The 19,047-nt window shown below is 45.2% G+C and overlaps 1 protein-coding gene across 2 annotated transcripts in view; it reads left to right on the plus strand.

Annotated features, from left to right (window-relative positions):
• The window catches only part of CTNNA1 (catenin alpha 1), a 345,218-nt gene that overhangs the window by 113,202 nt on the left and 212,969 nt on the right, over positions 1–19,047 (plus strand). The window lies entirely within an intron of this gene.

The following is a 19,047-nucleotide window of genomic DNA, read 5'->3' on the forward strand; positions in this document are numbered from 1 at the left end:
CTTCCAACATGTTTGCTACCAGTTCCTCAAATTAAATCCCTTCTACTTGAAATACCTAGAGTGATTTCTTTTTTAAAAAAATAAATTTATTTATTTATTTTTGGCTGCGTTGGGTCTTCGTTGCTCTGCACGGGCTTTCTCTAGGTGCGACGAGAGGGGGCTACTATTCATTGCAGTGTGTGGGCTTCTCATTGCAGTTGCTTCTCTTATTGCAGAGCTTGGGCTGTAGGCGCATGGGCTTCAGTAGCTGTGGCACGCAGGCTCAGTAGTTGGGCTCACGGGCTTAGTTGCTGTGCAGCATGTGGGATCTTCCCAGACCAGGGCTTGAACCCGTGTCCACTGCATTGGCAGGCAGATTCTTAGCCACTGCGCCACCAGGGAAGTCCTCTAGAGTGATTCCTGATTTCTCCTGATTGTCTATTGACTAACACACTTATCTTTACAAAACTTCGTATAACCTGACCTTTATTTAATTCTCCAACATCAACTCCAGTCATTCTCCCTCTTGCTCACTATGCTTCAGTTACACTTGTCTCCTTTCTGTTCCTCAAATAATTGCAGTCTTTTCCTGCCTTGGGGCCTTTGCTCCTGTTGTCCTCAATGCTTAGAATGCTTTCCGCCAGCAAGTTGCAAAGCAGGTTCCTTCCCATGCCTCTGGTCTCAGCATAAACGTCAGCTTTGCACAGCAGCCTTCCTCAGCTAGAAGTCTAGAGTAAACCTACCCCATACCCAAGCAGTCTTATCACCTCACCCTTTTATTGTCTTCACAGCACTTATTACTAACTAACCTTATCTTACTGATCTATTCCTTAACTTGTTTATTGTCTGCTTCCCTCTCTAAAATGAAACCCTGAGAGAGCAGAGAGCTTGTCTCTTTTGTTTATTACTGTATCCAGTGCTTGGCACAGAGTTGGTGCTTAATACATATTTTTTAGTGAATGAATGATGGAATGAGTGGTATGCAAGCCTCTCCTTAGGCCTGAAATGTGCTCTGGCACCTACTGAGATGTTTGACATTGGAGGCTATCCAAGGGAGAGATCTCCCTGCCTCTCTTGAGACAGGACCACCAAGGTTTGTACCTAGTAATAGGGCCCTGAGCTCCACTTATGTCTCCAGGCAGGCCCCTCCTGAGCTGTGGGAGGCCTCCCTGTGGCCCTGCCCCTGTCTTCTGGCATGTTCTAGTCAGTCTGTTTCTTTCCATGCTTCTAGCAGGCTTCAGGGCATTAATGATTAAAAATGCAAACTTGTCCAGGGCCAGTATCAGTTGGACCACACGCCCACCATGTGGGCAGCTCATTAATTCTAATAAGCCAGGACCCACTCTCACAAAGCTTTTCCATCTGTGTACTGCATTTGATAACTACAAAGAAAACAAACAAGATTGTTACAAAATTAATTTTACTGAGCATCACATTCTTATCACACAATAAGAAGCAGAAAGTTTCTGTTATATAACATTTAACCCAAATCATTGCTGTAATAATAAGCTGAATCCAAAAAGAATGAAATTCATACTGTAATACATGCAAATATAAAGAGCCATTATATTTGTCTTTTATGACATTATGAACAAAATAAATTATGGGATCTTATTCTAAACAAAACAAAACAAAACAAAACCAAAACCCATTTTACTGCTGCACTAGAAAAGAGAAGCCAGCAGGATGAAGCCTGAGGCTTTCTTTGCAAGGTTGGGTGCTCCACCAGGTCATCTTGTCCATCTTACTGCTTCTGGAGAGACCTCTTTTTTTTTTTTTTTTTTTTTGTGGTACGCGGGCCTCTCACTGTTGTGGCCTCTCCCGCTGCGGAGCACAGGCTCCGGACGCGCAGGCTCAGCGGCCATGGCTCACGGGCCCAGCCGCTCCGCGGCATGTGGGATCTTCCCGGACCGGGGCACGAACCCGTGTCCCCTGCATCGGCAGGCGGACTCTCAACCACTGCACCACCAGGGAAGCCCGAGAGACCTCTTTTTAATGTCTCCTAGTTTGGGAGTATCCTCTGGATAGCAGGCTGGCTGACACAGGCAGAGGAAGCCAACAGAAAACCCATAGAAATGTTTATAAGAACATTAGGAATCCAATTTCTAACAAAACTTTGAAAGAGATTGTTGAGAGAGGGAGAAGCTGACTCTGGGCTAGGACCTGGACTTGACCAAGCCAACAAGGGCAGAAGAGCCTAGTCAAAGGCCCATCTACTCTGGACTCATTTACCAGCAATTGCAGGCACTCTCCTGGTCCAGGAACCCTTGGCTGGGCAGTTGGATGGGGTGGGGATGAGACCCTCTGTATGCTCTTGGAGGCCAACAGACATACTCATTTTGCTATCTTTCCATTATTTCCTCTCAACTTCTCTGCTTTAGGCTAACTAAACCATTCACCATTCCCTGTCTAAGTATCTTACTTTCTATCTTCTATAGCTTTCTCATGCTGTTCTTCCTCTATTGGAATGCCCTGCCTTCTTCTATACCCACCTAGATCCTCTGGTATTGTTCAAAACCCAGCCCAAAAGCCACTTCCTTCAAGAATTCTTCTCTGGTCTCCCCAGGTGGAGAGTATTGCTCTTCCTTTTGAGTTCCTAATGCCCTGGATCATAGGGCTCTGATCATTTTCTATTGTATAATGAGTATTCATGTTCTTCTACCCCTTTATGATGATTATATTATTTTTCCCAATTATTCATTTCTCCTCTCTGTAAAAGTAATATAAATTGCCAGATATCGGCATGTGACTTTCAGTACCTCCCTGTAGAGGGAGGATATTTCCTTACCCCATTGTCATAGGTTTGGTCATGAGACTTGCTTTGGCCAATCAATTGAGAATAGAAGTGATCAGAGCCATCACAGTATCCTCTACCCTCTGCCACAAGAATGACATGTACTAGACTCTTGAAGCAGAGCCAAAGCTAACCTGAAGCTGATGAGCAAGAAATAAACCTTTGCTGTTATAAACCACAAAGTTTGGGATGTTGTTTGTTATCACATCATAACCTGGAAAAAGCTGACTAATACATCTTTACTAAAGTGCAAGCATATTTATGGGGAGGATCATATCTGATTCATGATTTGTTTCTTCTCTTTCATAAACCTAGCACAAAGCCTTTTTTAGAGGCTCAGTAACTGTTCACTGAGTGAACAAGTTAAAAAATCTATCAATTACTAAGTGCTACTCTAATAATCCCTCACCTTGTGTAGTGCTATGCAACCCACAATGCAGTTTCACAGACACTGTCTCACTGGACCTCAGGACAACCCTGTGAGAGCAGTAAGGGAGAGTGGACATCTGTTGCTTTCTGTCTGTCTAACATCTCTGATTTCTTTGGGGAATCACCCCTCCCCCACTGCATGTGGTTCTGGTGGGGCTGCCAGTCATAACACCAGCCCCACTAGTCACAAGGCTAAGTATGTGACCAGGTCTGCCTGATTACAGTATCTCATCCTCTGGGCACAGTGACTGGACCAGAGATAAGCATAAGACCTAAATAGGGCCAGTGGAGGTATAGACCCAGAAGAAAGATGTCTAGAAAGAGTCCCAACTATGCATGGGAACTCTAAAGAGGCCACTTAACTGTTCTGTAATCCTCTTATACTCCTCTAATATATTCACTTTCTCACTCTTCAAAACTTCTGCTTCATAACTTCTCCTGTCTTTGAATATTTTTCACTCTCTTCACCACTCACTTCCAGCTGATGACCTCACCTCATGACTCATGGAGAAAATAGAAGCAATTAGAGAAGTGCTCCCTCATTTTCCTAGCAGCAATTCTACTTACCTACCTGTATGTGTCCTCATATGATCTACCTTCCCTCTTCATACAGTGGCTTGAGTGTCCCTGCTTCCATCAACGGCCAACTGCTATACAAGAACATTTTCAGTATCACATATTCTCTAATGTATTCCAGCTTTAAAACATAAATAAACAACCCTCCCATTACCCCATGTTCTCCTGTATCACCACCCAATTTTTCTACTGTGCTTCATGGCAAAACCTCTGGAAAGAGTTGTATATAGTTCCTAACTCCACTTTCTCCCTCACGTTCTCTCTTCAGCCCCTCAGATGGGCTTCCATCCCCACCATTCCACTGAAATTAAAATGTTAGTGTCATCAATGGTCAGCATGCTGCCAGGTCTGAGAGCTACTTCTCAACGTGGTGACTTCACTTCCAACTTGAAACATGATCTCCCACATATGTACATATGTATGATGTCTGCTATGGATTGAATTGTGTCTCCCAAAAAGGTATGTTGAGGGACTTCTCTGGTGGTCCAGTGGTTAAGACTCTGGGCTTCCAATGCAGGGGATGTGGGTTCCATCCCTGGTCGGGGAACGATCCCATGTGGTGCATGGTGCAGCCAAAAAAAAAGATATGTTGAAATCCTAACCTCCAATACATATGAATATACCCTTATTTGAAAATAGGGTCTTTGCAGATATAATCAAGTTAAGATGATGTCATATGGATTAGAGTGGGCTCTAAATCCACTATGACTGAAGAAGGGAAGACATAGAGACAAACAGAGAGACTGTCATGTGAAGATGGAGGCAGAGATTGGAGTGATGTGTCTACAGCCAAGCACTGCTGGCAGCCACTAGAAGCTAGAAGAAAGGGATGGAACCCATTCTCCCTCAAAGCACCCAGAAGGAACCAACCCTGCTGACACCTTGATTTCAGATTTCTGGCCTTCAGAACTATGAGAGAATAAATTTCTGTTGTTTTAAGTTTGTGGTCACTTGTTACAGCAGTCCTAAGGAAATAATGCAACATCTTGTCATAATCTCAGATTTAACATGACCAGAAGAGAACTCTTATCCCCTCCCGTGCCCAAATCTACTCCTCCCCCTTGCCATTCCCCCAAATCCTTTTTCTACCTTGACCCGTGGTCTGCTTTCCATACAATAACCAGAGGGTTCTTTTAAAGACATAAGTTAAGGAGTTCCCTGGTGGTCCAGTGGTTAAGACTCTGCTCCCAATGCAGGGGGCCTGGGTTTGATCCCTGGTCAGGGAACTAGATCCCACATGCTGCAACGAAGACCTGGCACAGCCAAATAAATAAATAAATATTTTTTTAAAAAATAAAATAAGAACATAAGTTAGATTAACTCCCTCTGTTCTTTAAAACCCTCCAAAGTCTTCCCACAATCCTTTGAATGCAATAGAAATTCCATATCTTGAACTACAAGATCCTTCATGCTCTGGCCCCTGCCTCCTTCTTTGTTGTCATTTCTTTCTTTCTTTTTTTTTTTTTTTGTGGTACGCGGGCCTCTCACTGTTGTGGCCTCTCCCGCTGCGGAGCACAGGCTCCGGACGCGCAGGCTCAGTGGCCATGGCTCACAGGCCCAGCCACTCCGTGGCATGTGGGATCTTCCCGGACCGGGGCATGAACCCGTGTCCCCTGCATCGGCAGGCGAACTCTCAACCCCTGCGCCACCAGGGAAGCCCTTTGTTGTCATTTCTTAAGTTCTCTTCCTGCTCACTGCTCTCCATTCACACTGGCTTCCTTCTGTTCCTTGCACAAGCTTATTCCTGACTTTGGGCTTTTGTACCAGCTATAATACTACTTCTGCCTGGAGCTGCCCTATCCACAGATCTGTCCATAATCCACCTTTCCTGACCTCCCAATAAAGAGTGGGCCCAGACTCTACCACACCACCAGGTTTGATTTTCTTCATGGGAGAGCACGTCCTTTCACGCCAAGTGTCTGGTTCCAGTCCCTTGGTCCTGGATTTCCTTCAATCCTTTGATTAGAATCCTCCTCAAATCTGGGAGTCAAAGCACTCAATTTTTACTTAAGAATTTGAGGGAGGTTTCTGACACTTCCAGTAGAAAGAGTCCTGCCTAATCAAAGGCTAATAAGCCCAGTCTCTACACAGGACCACACCCCAAGGAAGACTGATCAAAAGTCCATGCTCTTCCAGTGCAAGAAGCCTGCTGGCTTTCGATTAGCATCCTCAAACTTTCCGTCCTGTGATGAGAAAAGGTCATATCCAGCTTCCACCAAGGGTAGAGGGAGGCAGAGCTCACAGTTTATCTCTCAAATGCCATCACGCCACCAACCAGCTATCATAGTTTCCCTGACTCTGGCCTCCTCACAGACTGAGGGGGAAGCAGAGCAAGACAGAAGAATTCAAGGAGAGAGGGACTTCAGGGAGATGTCTGTGTGATCTGTAGTTTGCCATCATCCCCCCAAAATTGAAAGGAGATCTGTAGCTCTGTGTGTCCTCTGTTGATGCCAGACACTGTGCTAGGACTTTAATAATAATAAAGCATCAATTGCTGCCATTTGGGGAGTGTAATCTGGACCAGGCAGAGGGCTAGGCATTCTAGAACCATTATAGCATCTAGTTCTCACAACAGTTCTCTGAGGTAGATATTATCATCCCCACCTAACAGATGAAGAAACAGACTCAGTGAGCAGAAGGGACTTGCCAGGTGGTTTCTACTGCAAAGCTGTGGTCTTCCTTCTATGTGACATTGCCTCTTTGCTAAACCTTCTGTCACCTAATTCCCAGCGTGAGACAAACCTGTGACTAAATGTAGGTACTGGGACCTGCAACCCTCGATTCCAGCCCATGAGTCACCAGAGTGGGGATCTGCTAGCTCAGGAACTTAACCCTCAAGGCAGCTTCCCCCAGCCCTTCTACAGCTGTGCTTCAAAGAGAGATACCAAGGCCTGAGTCACTTCCCTGGAAACTCCCTTTCAGAGACTGTCCTTGAAATAAGATAATGCAAAAATCTGAGCTGGACTGCCCAGGGGGCCAATTCCCACCAGCCTCCACTGATGAGTTGTCTCTGCCTGTTCAGGGCGCCACAGCAAGGGTGAGCTTGAAGCAACATTCCGGCAGGAGCTTCTCCAGATATGGAGAGGCCAAGAAGATAGAAGCTGCTGCGGTGGGACAAATAGCATGCATAGAAGGATCCTGGGGATGGAGGTCTGGGAAAGGGATGGAGTGAACATCTCTCATCACGAGAATGATTCCTGGGCTTCCCTGGTGGCGCAGTGGTTGAGAATCCACCTGCCAATGCAGGGGACATGGGTTCGAGCCCTGGTCCAGGAAGATCCCACACGCCACGGAGCAACTAAGCCCGTGCACCACAACTACTGAGCCTGCCCTCTAGAGCCCGCAAGCCACAACTACTGAGCCCGTGTGCCACAACTACTGAAGCCCGTGAGCTCTAGGGCCTGTGCTCCACAACAAGAGAAGCCACTGCAATGAGAAGCCCACGCACCGCAACGAAGAGTAGCCCCCGTTCGCCGCAAGTAGAGAAAGCCCGTGCAGCAACGAAGACCCAACGCAGCCAGAAACAATAAATAAATAAAGTAAAATAATAAAATAAATAAATTTTAAAAAAAGAGAATGATTCCTAAGGCCTCCTCCTTGCCATAATTGCAACCTGAGATTCTGTCAGTCAAGGATGAGGCTACGTTAGTGAAACGTCTATAGCCTGACCCCCCGTAGAAGACAGTGAGGCCATTGGTGTGAGCATCTGCCATGGCAGAGACTCAGCAGAGATTTGGTGGGCAAGAGTCAGGAGTCTCAGTTTAGACGTTGACACAGGCCTGAGGGTCCTCGGAGTGTCATACATGGCATGTTGTGATGGAAGCCTTTAGGGATGTGGATTCCAACCTCCTTGTTGCACGGATGGAGAATCCAAGGCCAGATAGGGGAAGTTACCTGCTCAAGGTCCCCAGCCATGAGTGAAAGAGCTGGTACCTCTCATACTTCTGTACATTCAGGTGAGAACCCCCCCCATCTCATCCCTATTCTAACAATAGAAAATAAAACATTGAAAATTCAAAAATAGAACACTGAAACCAGGATGGGAGCCATGTCTAACCTGGCTGCTTTGGGAGGGCCCATGTGTCTAAGCCCATGTCATGCCCCCTGAGTGTCCCTGGAAAGCCAAGTTGGCATCCTGCATTGTGTGGTTAGGATTCACGCTTGTGCCAATCACGCACCAGCCCACCTCCAAACGCAGAATGGTGTTTGCGTTTGGGCAACGGCATCTTCGCCTGTGATTTTCCTCTGATGATATCTTGTTTTGCCAACTAAATTAAGACTATGACAGAGAACAGAGACTACCTCTAGCAGTTTAGTTCAATTAAGATTTCACATCAACAAATTAAAATGTATCCTCACCGTCTGCAAAGTAAATCTGCCTGCATTTAGGAGGAGGCTCTGACATTTGCTGTTCAGACACCTAGCTGTTACGAGCCGAGTATCAATGAGGACCCACCCTTTCTGGGACTGGCTCTGGGGGTTCAGGGCCAGGGTTTGTCTCCAGGGACTTACAGCTTCTGGGCCAGGGCTTCCCAAGCATGAGTGTGAGGACCAGCCTGAGACTTTGATGAAGTTTTCACTGGTCCTCTGTAAAATCACAAAAATGAGAAGTAGGAAGTCATGTTTTTCATAAAACTAAGTCAATTCAAACTAAAAGACTGTTAATAAACAGTTTTAAATTTGTCAGCCACTCTTCAAGGGACTGAGGATTCACCAATGAACAAAACAGACAAAAATCTCTGTTCTCTAGGAGCTTTTATTTTATGCGGAAGAGACAGACAATAAATAAGGCAAATGAGTGAAATATGCAATAAGTTAGAGAGTGATAAGAGCTGTGGAGAAAAATAAAGCCGAGAAAGAGGATAGGGAATGTGGAGGGCAGAGGGATTTGTGATTTTTAAATAGGGCAGTTTGGAAGGCCTCCATGAGAAGGTGACAACTGAGTCAAGACCTGCAAAGGTGAGGGACTGAGCCATGAGGATATGGGAGGTGCGGGGTAGGGGGGGCACTCGGGCAGAGCAGTGCCAAATGCAAAGGCTGATATGTAGTTGTAGGTGGTATGCAGATGGAACAGAGTGAGCAGGAGGAAGAAGAGGAGGAGAGGAGGTCAGAAGAGAGGGATCATAGGCCATAATAGGGACTTCAGATCATTCTCTGAGTGAACAGGAAGTAAGCAGAGGGATGGAGCAGAGAAGAGACAAGCTCTCCCTTAGATTTTAGTAGGATGGTTGTGGCTGCTGTGTGGAGCATAGGCAGAAAGAGGGCAAGGTTGGGAGCAGGGAGACAAGAGATTTATTGTGGTTACTAAGTGAGATATGGTGGTGGCCAGAGTGAGGGCTGAAGAGCAGGTGATGTGGGAAATTGGCTCAAAATGTTTAAAATCAGTAATATTTTAGAAAGTTCAGCATGTAAGGTCAGCACCTCCTTGACATCTTTGAAAAAAGGCAATTCCATTGGTGGTCCTAGGACAGGGACCTCAAATCCTTAATGACAGCACAGGGGCCACCCACAGTGTGGTGCTCCAAGAAATGGACCTTTTCCTCTGTAAAATGAGATGAATAATCTTTTCTTTCTAGAGAAGGCAAGTAAAGCTATTTTCTCCATTGAATATTAGAGAACTGAGAGAGTGCAAGCCCTATGAGGGCAGGTGCTATGTCCACATCCTGTTTTCAGATGTTCCCCAGCAGCTACTTCTAGGTCCAGGGCATGCATACTCCAAAAATAGTTGTTGAAAAAATGAATGCATGAGTACCTTTCCCCCATACTTTAGATAGGGATTTAAACAGAGTTTTAATAACAAACTTTGAAATTGTGTGTATATATATATATATGTGTGTGTGTGTGTGTGTGTGTCTGTGTGTGTGTGTCTGTGTGTCTGTGTATATATACTTTTTTTTTTTTAAACCGGAGGGCTGTTTGCGTGTGGTGATGGCGGTGAGTTTGTTTTCTGTTGGTTTGTTTGTTTTCTGTGAACATAAAAAATTATGGATTATTATATAGATTAGGTTCTTGCTGCTGAAGGATTTGGGTAACTTCAGGGTTATTTCTCATTCTCTCTTTTCCCCTTATTTTTTATTTATTTTTTATTTTTTTTTGTGGTACGCGGGCCTCTCACTGTTGTGGCCTCTCCCGTTGCGGAGCACAGGCTCCGGACACGCAGGCTCAGCGGCCATGGCTCACGGGTGCAGCCGCTCCACGGCATGTGGGATCTTCCCGGACCGGGGCAAGAACCCGTGTCCCCTGCATCGGCAGGCAGACTCTCAACCACTGCGCCACCAGGGAAGCCCTACCCTTATTTTCTTCATTTCCCTTCTCCTTCCTCTGTAATCTTAGTTGGCCATCATGTAAAACTGGACAGAGTTTTATGCTTCCTATTTCTACTCTTTAAAGTAGATATGTGAAATGTTTTTTATTTTTATCTTTTAGAAAAGCCCAGAAACTAAATTAAATTCTTTTTTACTTGTGTAACTCTCAGTTAATTTTTCTCTCACTGTATGTCAGCATCCCCACTTTCTGCATCTAAGGAGTTGATACTACTTCCTGATGGGAAGGAAAACACACCCAACATGGGACTCTGGACTTCACCACTTCAAACTTCTCTGCTATTTAACTTGCATGGTAATTTGCATAGATCTACATATGTTATGCAATCAGCCTGCTCTCCTTTTACATTTAAGCCTAAAATAATTTTGCTTTTATGATGTTCTTCTTTGCTGCCTTCTTTATTTCTTACTGGTCCTGCGATTTAGATTTTTGTAAAAGGAATTGATGAAAAGCCAAAGGTATAGACACATTACCCAAACAGCTACTGGGGAGAGGGAGACGGGGAAGCAGCATGGTGAGATTGTCTTTGGGATTCATTTATTCATTCAGCAAATGTTTATTGAGCACCTACTATGTGTTAGGCTCTGTGCAGGTGCTAGGAATACAGTGGTGAGAAAGCCAGGCACAGTTCTTACTCACATAGAGCTTATACTCTCCTGAGGAAAATAGACAATAAACAAGTAAACACATAAATACAAGCATGATTTCTGTTACTAATAAGTGCTAAAATGAAAATATAGTTATTGGAAAACTGGTTTAGATTGGGTAGTTCATAGAGAGTCTCTCTGGAAAAGTGAAATTTGAGCTGAGGCCTGAATGATTGGAAGGAGACAACCAGGTGAACATCTGGGGGAAAAGTGTCCCAGACAGTGGGAACAGCCCTGAAATGAGAAGGAGCTTGAAAGGTTTTAGGAACAGAAAGGAGGTGTAGCATTTTGAATGCTTTCAGTGGAAAAAAAAAAAAAAGGAAAGGAATTGTATTACCTCATATAAAGAAGGCTGAGGGCAGAGGGGGTAGGGTTGTAAGGTTGGTCAACATCATCCAGGGCCAGACTATTCCCTTCTTTCTGCACAGTCACCCTTTTGTGCTGAGGTCCTTCTGGATGCCAAGATGGCTGCCAAAGCTCCAACTTCATACAACTCCCTTGTAGTGGTACAATGTCCAGGAAGAGAGGAAGAGGGCAAACCCTTCCCTTTTCAAAACAAGGAAACCCTTCCCTGGACACTGTGCAGATTTCCCTTCATATTTCAGAACATAACAAAAATTTCATCACATATGCATTCCTAAACTGGTCATTAGCAAGGAGAATGAATGACACAGATTGGTGTAGAGTTGGGCAGAGGAGCAGTCTAGCTTCTAGTGAACTTCATGGAAGAACCAATGCTACCAATTTCTGACAAAAGCCAGGCTTCTGAGAGTAAAATTAGGCTTCTGTGAGCAAGGAAGAAGTGGGGAATGGCTGACTGTAATTTGGTGCTCAAGAATATTGCCGCAGGAGGACAGTGTGGCTGGAGTACTGGTATAAGAGAAGGTTATGGAGATGGAATGAGGGAATACAGAGCTTGTTTTAGGTTCTTCAAATGTAATCTTTCAGATCCATGTAAGTCCCTAAGGTCTTACCCCATTTTTCACTAGTTACTCTCTCCAGTGCTGTCCCTCTTCCCGTCACTCCCCCAAGGAACCACCTCACCTCTGGGTGTAGAGTTCTAGAAAGGCTGCCCAACTCAAGTATTAGACACTGAGTCTAACACTAGCTGATGACACTGGGTAAGTCCCTTCCTTTCCTTAAGCTTAGTTTCATTATCTACAGCAATGACACAATAACATTTGTCCAACTGGCTCTTCAGGAAAGTTGTAAAGATCAAATCAAAGAGTTTCTGCATGTCCTTTGAATACTATAAAGTACGGTAGTTATTATTATTTTTTATTTTTTGCGGTATGTGGGCCTCTCACTGTTGTGGCCTCTCCCGTTGGGGAGCACAGGCTCCTGACGCGCAGGCTCAGCGGCCATGGCTCACCGGCCCAGCCGCTCCGCGGCATGTGGGATCCTCCCGGACCAGGGCACGAACCCGTGTCCCCTGCATCGGCAGGCGGACTCTCAACCACTGCGCCACCAGGGAAGCCCCGTAGTTATTATTATTGCTGTTACTGTCATTCATCTTCAATGAAAGACAAAGGTTTTTTTTAAAATTTATTTTATTGAAATGTAGTTGATTTACAATGTGTTAATTTCTACTGTACAGCAAAGTGATTCAGTTATACATATATAAACTTTCTTTTTCATATTCTTTTCCATTATGGTTTATCACAGGATATTGAATATAGTTCCCTGTGCCATACAGTAGGACCTTGTGTTTATCCATTCTATGTATAATAGTTTGCCATCTGCTAACCCCAAACTCCCACTCCCTCCCTCCGCCATCACCCTTCGCCTTGGCAACCACAAGTCTGTTCTCTAGAGACAAAGCAGTTTTAAATTTTGAGTAGTCACCTCCTCCAGCTCCTTGGGAAGGGACAGCTGTCATTTTGGAAAGTACTCTGAGGGGGTAAGGAGGGCGGCCTTGAGCTCTGTTTTGCCCTTCATCCCCCCAGACCTTTCCTCAGTGTCCCCCATTCCCCCCTCCCCCGACAGTCTTCTGTGCTTCGCATCAGAGATGTCCTTAGAAACAAGCTGGGCTGATGTTCAATAAAATGTGAGCTAAAGCTGGCTGAGTTATTATCCTTTTTTCTTGATAAAAAGAGTGAATGTATTTTCATTACTGGCAGAGTGCTTTTAGCTGGTGCGGACAATTAAACCCTGGAAATGCAGCAATCCATTTCACACTGAGAGAAGATTTGAGGGATGACTCACCAAACACCCAGGCCGTGGAGGAGCCAAAAACATGGCCACTGTACCCAATAATAAAAACCATAGCATTTTTGTGATAATAAGGTAAAGCAGCCCCTAGGTGACTCCAAGTAATTTGCCCCACAGTGGAATGCTGCTGTTGCTGCTGGCATGAAAGCTGTGAGCCTGACACTTCTCCACATACCTCAAGACCCTTCTTAGCCATCCTCTTCCTTATTCTTAATCATCTCTTGGGAAGGCAGGCTGGGAGGAGCTTCATGTTATGGGCAGCAGCTTCTGCCAAATGTTACCTTTTAGGTTCAGACACTCTTCTTGGTTTTGCTTCATAATCTTTTGATCACCTCCCTCACCCTCAAGCCAGACCCTATGTCCAAAGAATCAGATCTCTGAGACCAACAGAGTTGTCCATTCCAAAGCTACAAGATTGGTGGAAAAACCCTCCTTTACAAGATCAATGACAACCCTCCTCTCTTCTCTCTCCTTCCCTCCCGTCTTTTTTTTCTCTTTTTCAAAGATGAGTTAGAAGTTCTAATTTCCAGTCCCCAGAGGCAAAGGTGAGATGACCACTCCCCACCTTCCCTGCCCTACCAACCCAAGCTGAGAGGAAGAGTCTTAAGCTGCAGATTCTTGGAAGCAAGAAATTTGCTGGTATTGTGGCTTATTTGGCTACACATCTACCTCCCTCCTTAAGAACGAGGGGCAGGGACGGTGTTGCCACCTCCTTCACCTCTGCATCTCCTGCAGCCCGCACAGTGCCTGGGATAGTCAGCTCTTAGATGTTTGATGAATGAATGAATGAACAAACAAAGCCACCTCTGTGTTGGTTTATTTCTCATGGCTTTGTCTTTTTGTTCTGTTCAACACACAGCTCCACCACCATAACTTAGAAAGTGGAAATTACTTCAGAGATGCAGGGACTGAGTATTAGTGGAGTGAAAGCGATCTGGTACATTATTACAATTTTTTCTTAAACCACTTAAGCTCTAGTTTCCCTCCTGTTTGCTGTTAGAAGGGATCCCAAATCAGTCGTGAACTTTCGTCTGCCTTGAGGGAGTAAGAGGAGAGGGCTGGGGTGGTTGTCCAAGCTTATTATCCTCTCCATTACTCAGGAGTGTTCCCCTGAGCTTTCACATGATTTTATTTTAATGCTGTTATTTGTATTAGGCGAGTCTCCAGCTCAGCCAGGCCAAAAAGGGAGGTGGGGGAACCAGGGAGGAGCTGGTGGAAAAATAAATATCCTGTAGGTTCATGATGATCTGACCATGGCTTTAATATGAATCATATTTGCTCTAACCTGCTTTCCCACACATCAGCATTTCTGCTAGAAATAATTTATAATTATCAAACTCCAGTTAGGTTAGAAGATTCCTTGCAAAGGACTTTGATATGATTAGGGAAAGGCTTGGAAATGTAATTTGCATGGTTCTTGTCCTCTCTGCCAATGACATTCCTGGAGAAGGCATCTTGTCCTTCCTGGCAGGAGAAATTCCAAGGGCAGATAGGAGCTGGGGACCAGACTTCAGGGTCACTGGGGCTGCTGCTCCAAGGCTGGCCCAAAAAGAAGATGCTTTCCTGGAATAATGAGTCTGAAAGATTTCCCATCTCAGCATTTCAAGAACTGAGAGTCAGTGAGTGGCCCAGAGTGGGACAGTGCCAAGTGCATGCTGACCAACAGCTGTGCCCAACACTTCAGTGTGAAGGCCCTTTGGTAACTGCCCAACACCCAGCATGGGTCATCCTAAGAGAGTCCTGGTCTTGCTCCTGGCTGAGAACTAGTAACAATCCCCTCTACCTCTTCCCTCATCTTAACCCTTCAACTCTGCAGCAGCTGAGCCAGAGAAGGACAAAAGTTAAGCAAAGGTGCGCTGAAAAATACAAATATTATTGAAAGAAATGAAAGAAAACCTAAATAAATGAAAATATATCCCATGTTTGTTACCAAACCAGGTTCATTTGCCTGACACACAGCAAGCAAAACGCTGAGACACTGAGGTCTGCAGCAGAGAAAGGGTTTATTTACAAGGCAGACAAGCGAGAGCTATGAGGACAAGTCTCAAATCCACCTTCCTGAAGGTGAGGGGCTTGGGATATTTATGGGATACAGAAGCAGGGTGGGGGCTTCACTGGTGGTGCAGTGGTTAAGAATTCGCCTGCCAATGCAGGGGACACGGGTTCGAGCCCTGGTCCGGGAAGATCCCACATGCCGTGGAGCAACTAAGCCCGTACGCCACAACTACTGAGCCTGTGCTCTAGAGCCCGCGAGCCACAACTACTGAAGCCCTTGTGCCACAACTACTGAAGCCCGTGCGCCTAGAGCCTGTCCTCTGCAACAAGAGAAGCCACCACAATGAGAAGCCTGCGCCCCGCAACAAAGAGTAGCCCCCACTCACTCCAACTAGAGAAAGCCCGCATGCAGCAGCGAGGACCCAATGCAGCCAAAAAGTAAATAAATGAATAAATAAATTTATTAAAAAAAAGAAGCAGGGTGGTCTGAGATGTGGGGAAAGATAATTGGAGGCAAGAAAAAGGTAAAGTAATTGGCGTTCTGCGTAGGCATATCTGAGTTACAGGCTCCTTCATGGGATACACGTTCAGAAAATGGCTGCATTAGCATGAGGGTGGAGTTTTTGGCCCTCTGATATCCAATGTTGTCCTTCAGACACTCAAGCAGACCCAGTTGAATGGTTGGTGGTCTTGACTGGTTTGAACTGGGCAAGGCTAGCTCTATGTTTCTGAAAAACAATTTAAACAACAGTTGCTATAGCGGAATATACATCAGAGGTGTTAGCTATAGAGGGGTGGTTAAAGGAGTCTTGTGATATGTTGTCTAAGCTATGTGAAGCTTAGAGGGTACGCAATTTGCAAAAACAATTAAAGCAAGTTTAGTTAGTAAAGGCAGGTTACAGGATCATATTTATTAAGCAAGTTATAGTTTAAGGGATCTAACTGATGACTGCCCTCGGTTTCATGTTCATGGAAGACTCAATATTGTTAAGGTGGCATTACTCCCTAAATTAATTTACACAGTCAATTCAATTCCTATTAAAATCCCAGCTGCCTTACAACAAGAAAAAAACTAAACAAACTGAAAAGAAACAACTTTTCTTAGATTCATCAGAAACTGAGGTCACAGGACAAATGACCACCCTAAAAACTAGAGAGATAGGTGAATGCGGAGAATGCAGACCACTTTACCTAAAGAAGAAGCTGCTGGAGCCAGGAACCAATAGCACTGAAGTACTGATACATGCTACAGTATAGATGAACCTTGAAAATATTATGCTAAGTGAAAGAAGCCAGTCACGAGAAAAATACATTATGTGATTCCCTTGATATGAGTATCCAGAATAGGGAAATCCACAGAGACAGAAGGTAAATTTGTGGTGGCCAGGTTGGGGTGAGTGGGAAATGAGGAGTGACTGCTAATGGACACGAGGTTTCTTTCTGGGATGATGAAAATATTCAGATTGTAGTGATGGTTGCACAACTTTGTGAATATATTAAAAAAACCACTGAATTGTATGTTTTAAAATAGTGAGTATTAAGCTATGTGAATCATATCTCAATTAAAAAATAAAAAGTTAACCAACGATGATTTGGGATGGGAAATCCAAATTTTCCTTTAGATTCGGTCTGCAGACCGTTTTTGGGAACCAGAGCTTCTGTAGGTCATTTTCCTACTGACTGACCAACCCAGCCTTTGACCATTCCAAGAGGAATTCTGGGATATGGAAGGAAAGAGAATGAAGAAGGGACTTGAAGGAAGGGGGCTAGGACTGGGAAATGCTTGAAATGAGACTCCAGAGCCTTGTGATTGTAGGAGGCTACCTCCTTCATTAAGTCTCCCTGGTTTCTTCTTTCCCTAAAGCATTTCATCCAAAATATATCATTTTGACCCAAAGACCTGGATCCTTGGATCACTGGATCCTTGTTAGCTTGTAGGCTCTCTGTTTATTCCACAGTAAGCTATTTTACTTGTCCCAGATATGTGTCCCCTTCACAATGACACCACAACCTCTTCCAGGGCAGGACCCCTGTCTTGGTCTCACAGACCCTTAATGTAGGAAAGAACTTTGGGCATCACTTGGCCCTCCCCTCCTAATTTAAATGTAACCCAACTATCAACTTCTTGGGTTTATCCAAGCCTCCCAGCCTCCTGGGGTCATCTTTCCCCCCATGTTCAGCTAGGAAGAATCACCTTATGCTGCTCCCCACCCTCAAAGACAATAGGAAACCCCATGTCCTGAACTCTGTGTCTTTGGGAATTCTTGTGCAGTGTTTGAGAGAATGGCTTTGGAGCCTGGGTTCACATCCTATCTCTGCCACTTATTGATGGTATGACCTTGGACAAGTTATTTAACTTCTCTGTGCCTCAGTTTCCTTGTATATAAAATGGGAATAGTCAGAGCTCCTCCTTCATAGCATTAAATGAGCTACCAGTAATATATGAATATACAGCACATAGAACTGTATCTACCACTCCATAAGGGCTATAAAAATATTTGCTCTTGGGGCTTCCCTGGTGGCACAGTGGCTAAGAATCTGCCTGCCAATGCAGGGGACACGGGTTCGAGGCCCGGTCCGGGAAGATCCCTCATGCCACGGAGCAACTAAGCCCGTGCGCCACAACTACTGAGGTTGCGCTCTAGAGCCTGCGTGCCAGAACTACTGAAACTCGTGTGCCTAGAGTCTGTGCTCCACAAGAGACGCCACCACAATGAGAAGCCCGTGCACTGCAACGAAGAGTAGCCCTCACTCCCGCAACTAGAGAAAAACCAGCGTGCAGCAACGAAGACCCAACGCAGCCAAAAGTAAAAAAATTAAAACAAAAAAAAATTGCTCTTATTACCTGTTTCAGCTGAATTCTTGACCTACTGTGCCCCTCATCCCTTTCTCCTCTCATGCTGCCAAAACTTTTCACTCTCCAAAGCATCCCTAATTCAAAGCGATGTGTGGCAGACTTTTGCTAAAAGCTTGAAGGAAACATGCCACACAGCTCAGCCAATAACTTAAAATTGTATCTTGAGCATCGTTGTTCTTTAAAGTCCCCTGATCATTCTTGCCACCAGGCATCTCTCAGTTACCATCCAACTTTTCTTCTCTAATGCCAGCTTGCTGCCTTGCTCTGTATACCCAGTTTCCATCAACACTTTCTCACATCTCCTCTCGCCTTTCCCCAGCCCCTCATCCTGGAAACTCAAAATTTCACGGTGGAATTCTGTTCTCGTTAAGCCTCACAGTAGCCATCTAAGCCCCACATGAGGGGGGCAGGGCAGCATGGGGAGAGGCAGGGAGAATAGCTTTTGCATCCAGAGAGCCCTTGAAGCTGGTTTCCTTTTTTTTTTGTTTTCTATTAAAGAGGGCTCTAGCTACCAGGACTCAAGGAGGCCCAGCAGGGGCCAGGGACACCCCCAAGTTTCCCTGGATGGAGAGAAGTTACCATCTTCCTAAGGAATGCATTGCATACCCAGCAAAAGCTACATAAAGCACCCACTGCACAAAGGACTAGCCAGAGAGCAGCAGAGTAAAACTAGCTTCTTTGTGCCGTTTGCCTTACATAATTTGTTACTAGGCCCAGATGATCAGGGATTTATTGTTTTTGAGGGAGGGTTGGAGGTGATATTTTAGCCCATTAAAGCCTCTGCTTCCCCAGGCCTGATTTTCCTCTGGCACCACGTTGAACTTTTTCTCTAGCTGCCAAGGAAGGCAGGATTTCAGGCTAAGGTAATTTATGTTAATTTTTTCCCTTTCTGGTCCATTAACTTTTGTGATGTTAATATATCTTACAGGATCTCCTCACCGCACGAGTTGCTGCGTCTGCTGGGTGCTGCAGGGCCTGAGCAGGGGGCTGCCTGCTGGCATGACCTCCCGAGCCCTGTGTATACCCTTTCTCCACTGCCTGGGGATGTTGGTAGGGGATGGGTTGGCTCCCGCCTGCTCAGATGAAAGTTAATGATTCCCTGAAGTGGGATTCCTGGAAGCTCTGGGAGGGAAATGTTGCCAACAAAGACCTTCCCTGGGCAGTTTCTTTGGAGTTCCTTCTGGCCACCCCCATTCCAAGGCCAATTTGAAAGGAGGCTAGGGTGGAATAAACTG

This window comes from Globicephala melas, chromosome 3 (assembly GCF_963455315.2).
Source record: "Globicephala melas chromosome 3, mGloMel1.2, whole genome shotgun sequence".
NCBI classification, from domain to species: Eukaryota; Metazoa; Chordata; class Mammalia; order Artiodactyla; family Delphinidae; genus Globicephala; species Globicephala melas.